This window comes from Carettochelys insculpta, chromosome 6 (genome assembly GCF_033958435.1).
Source record: "Carettochelys insculpta isolate YL-2023 chromosome 6, ASM3395843v1, whole genome shotgun sequence".
NCBI classification, from domain to species: domain Eukaryota; kingdom Metazoa; phylum Chordata; order Testudines; family Carettochelyidae; genus Carettochelys; species Carettochelys insculpta.
This window is the reverse complement of record NC_134142.1, coordinates 120794706-120798720: the sequence shown is the minus strand read 5'-3', so window position 1 is coordinate 120798720 and position 4015 is coordinate 120794706.

The following is a 4015-nucleotide window of genomic DNA, read 5'->3' as shown; positions in this document are numbered from 1 at the left end:
ACAGCGAATACAGAGCCTGACGCGTGACAGACAGCGTGTGCTGCGCTGAGCGTGTGGGCAGCTCACTATCGAGGCAGCGAGCACAGGCTGCGCCTGCTGAATCGGCCACTGCTTACGCTTCAGCCTCTGTACCTCAAGGTTTGTTCAGGGGATCATTTTGAGCCGAGCAGCCCCATCTTTGGGGCTGCCGAGCCACAGCCGTCAAGCGATTGACGACTCCGGTTGTCAAGGTCAGTCTTACGCCATGGCAAGTTATGCCTGAGCATGTCAATGACAAGCTTCTTCTGGTCTCTCCCGGGCAGTTATCGCCTCCGCTCACCATAGGGCCACCGCTCTGGTATTCCAGCGTCACCCAGCGCTCCCTGGAAGCCGAGCACGTGGGCAGCTGCTCGGGAGATTCCAATGCCGCCCAGTTGATTAGCCCCCAACTAGGTTGTGTGCTGCTCCGGTGGTCTACATCCGCCTCAGGGCACGTCAAAATTATTCTGCGTGTGGATGGCAAAGATTAGAGGGAACAGTGCCGTCGCCCAGCCTCCACACACAACCAGCCTAGCGTAACCGGCCCAGCAAACACAGCTTCCAGCCCGGCAAGGCAGCCGCGCTTGAGCATTTCCTTATTAGGAGCTTTATCCTGCTAGCTGATGCAGCTGAAAAGGATCGTGAAAGGTTTCCATGGGCTTGTTAGCAATCAAAGGCTGGTCAGGGAAGGGGTGGGACGCTTACTGAATGGGTGAGCGAGGTAGCCTAGTGACACGATGTGGAAAAAGCTGATGGTTTTTTGCCTCTGTCATCACAGACAAGGTCAGCTCCTAGAGGGCTGCCCTGGGCAGCACAGACCGGGAAGGTGGTGGGCAGCCCTCAGTAGGGAAACAAGCTCCGAACTCTTTTGGAAAGCTGGACATACACAAACCCCCGGGGCCTGCTCAAATGCCTCAGAGGGCGCCGAGGGAGTTGGCTGATGTGATTGCAGAAAGGTTGGGGGCATTGTCTTTGACAACTCCCGGCAACTGGGGGAGGTCCTGAACCATTGGAAAAAGGCAAATGTAGTGCCCCTCTCCAAAAAAGGGAAGGACGACAATCCAGGGAACTGCAGACCAGTCAGTCTCACCTCGGTCCCTGGAAAAATCATGGAGGGGATCCTCAAGGAATCCATTTTGAAGCCCGTAGAGGAGAGGAAAGTGATTAGGAATAGTCAACATGGATTCACCAAGGGCAAGTCATGCCTGATCAATCTGATTGCCTTCCATGATGAGGTAACTCTCTGTGGTTTGTGGACAGGGCGAAGCGGTGGAGATAACATGCTTTGATTTTAGCAACACTTCTGAATATGTTTCCAACATCTTCCTTGCCAACTAATTAAAGCAGTATGGATGGGATAAATGGACTGTAAATTAGACAGAAAGCTGGCTAGATCGTCAGGGTCAACAGGTAGTGATCAGCAGCTCAATGTCAGGCTGGTGGTCGGTATCAGGTGGAGTTGTCCAAGGGTTGATTCTGGGGCTGGTTTTGTTCAACATCTTTATTAATGACCTGGAAGAGGGGACGGATTGCACCCTCAGCAAGTTTGCTGATGACACTAAGCTAGGGGGACAGGTAGATGGAGGGTAAGGATAGAGTCCAGAGTGACCTATACAAAGTGAAGGTTTGAGCCAGACAAAATCCGTTGAGGTTCAACACGGAGAAATGCAGAGTCCTGCATTGGGGATGGAAGAATCCCAAGCACTTTTGCAGGCTGGGGACCGAATGGGTAAGCTGTATTTTTGCACAAATGGACCTGGGGATTACAGGGGATCAGAAGCTGGATATGAGTGAACAGCACTTCCTTGTAGCCAAGAAGGCTACCCGCATACAGGGGTGCATTAGAAGGAGCATGTCCGGCAGACCTTGGGAATTATTCCCCTTTATTCAGTACTGGTGAGACCACATCCGAGTATTGCGTTCACCTCTGGGGCTCCCCATTACAGAAATGATGTAGACCAACTGGAGTCTGAGGGTGACAAAAAATGATTAGGGGGCTGAAGCACATGACTTATAAGGAGAGGCCAAGGGAGTTGGGCTTGTTTCGTCCGCAGCAAAGAAGAGGGAGGGGCGATTTGATAGCAGCCTACAACTACCTGAACAGGGGCTCCGAAGAGGTGGAGAGAGGCTGTTCTCAGTGGTGACAGATGACAGAAGGAGCAATGGCCTCAAGTTGCAGTGGGGGAGATCCAGGTTGGATGTTATGAAAAACTGTTCTACTTGCAGAGCAAATGCCATTTCTAGGGAGGTGGCAGAATTGCCTTCCCTAGAGGTCTTTAAGTCCCAGCTTGACAAGAAGCTGGCTAGGATGGGACTGGTCCTGCTTTCATCAAGGGGTTGGACTCGATGACCTCCTGAGATCTCTTCCAACTCTATGATTCTAAGGTACTGAGAGACTGGGCCTAAGTCACCCCTTAACCTTCTCTCTGTTATGGCAAACACAGAGAGCTCCTAGAACAAGAAGGTGCCACCCTTATAGGTGCCACAAGAATTCTTGTTGCTCTCGAAGCTAGAGAATAACACGGCTCCCTCTCCGATACAGAGAGCTCCTGGCATCCCCCTGGGAACTACAGCAAAGCCCAGAGCGCATCTCCAGAGCAGTAATTTATGGTGACAGATTCTGCTAGTCAAAGATACAGCACAGATTTCCTTTCTGATGCAGATTGCAACTTCCTACCTTCATCACCCACAACAGTCACAGCTTATGCTATGCCGTAGTTGACCACTACATGGTCCATTCCAGCCTAGACTTCTATGATTCCATGATTATTAAACTTCAATAAATCAGGGATAACAGAGGCAGAATTCAGGGTCCCTCTGTCTATCCACTCCGTCCCCAGCAGTTCAGACTCAAGTAGAGAGGGTGGGGGATTTTTCAGTGATATTTTAAGTATTATTTTTAATCAAAAATGCCACAACGTTGAGACCTGAACTATTCACCATTATAGTTCACGGTTGGCTTGATTTATTTCCCAACTAAGAAACAAAAATCAACTTGAGGGAAAAAAAATGATATTTTGGAGCATAAGCTTTCAGGGGCAAAGCCCAACTTCATCAGACGCAGTGTCCTTGATGGGAAACAGACCCAGCCACAGGAGAAGGCCGGCACCCCAGCCTAAGGACCTTTCAGGATCTGGGAATGAATTAGTGGGGTGGAGAAAGCGGCCTCCTTCCTCGGCTTTAGCCTCAATGGGAAAATGCAGTGCCATCATTCTCCACGGGTGGAAAGAGCAGCCTAAGGCCAGGAGAGACCAGCCTACTCATCGCCAGGGCTCCTGGAGACACAGCACCCAGTTGTTGGTATGTTGTGCCTGTGAAAACCAGACTAGACACACACCCCTGTTCCTCAGATGCCCCAAAGCCGGGGCGCCCGCTCTGACCTGTGCTAGTTCCTCTGCCAGCTAACACAACGCTGCTCGAGTTACGAAAGGTTCCACCTGGTGCTGTGGGCTGTGAACTTTGCATGGCTGTCAAGCCTGGGGCAAGGCTTAATGGAGGGACAACTGTAGGAACACCTGAGCCACCCCTGCACCAAGGCTGCACCCTGCACCCCCACCCAGAAGCTGCTCTGGGCGCAGTTTATGTGGCCGAGCTTTCCCTGGCGTGGTCCACACCCGTCCCTGGGTGCGGGGTAGCGATTCCTGACCACAGACAGCTCAACAAGATTTAGAGAGAAGCTGTGTTTCCAGGGCCAGATCCCAGCTGGTGTCAATGGGACGTAGCTTATCTGGAGTCAATGGGCCAGGTCCCAGCTGGTGTCAATGGGCCAGGTCCCAGCTGGTGTCAATGGGTCATAGCTTCCCTGGAGTCAATGGGCCAGGTCCCAGCTGGTGCACACAATAACATTTATTCCACCCATGGAAAAAAGAGAGGAAACAATATCCTCAGACGGTCCTCTGCCCCCCACTGGACAGGCAGGGCCCTGCCCATGAGTTGTGGACAAGTGAAGAGGGACAACCTACCAGGAAGGTGCCCAAGACCACAGCCACCCCTGCCG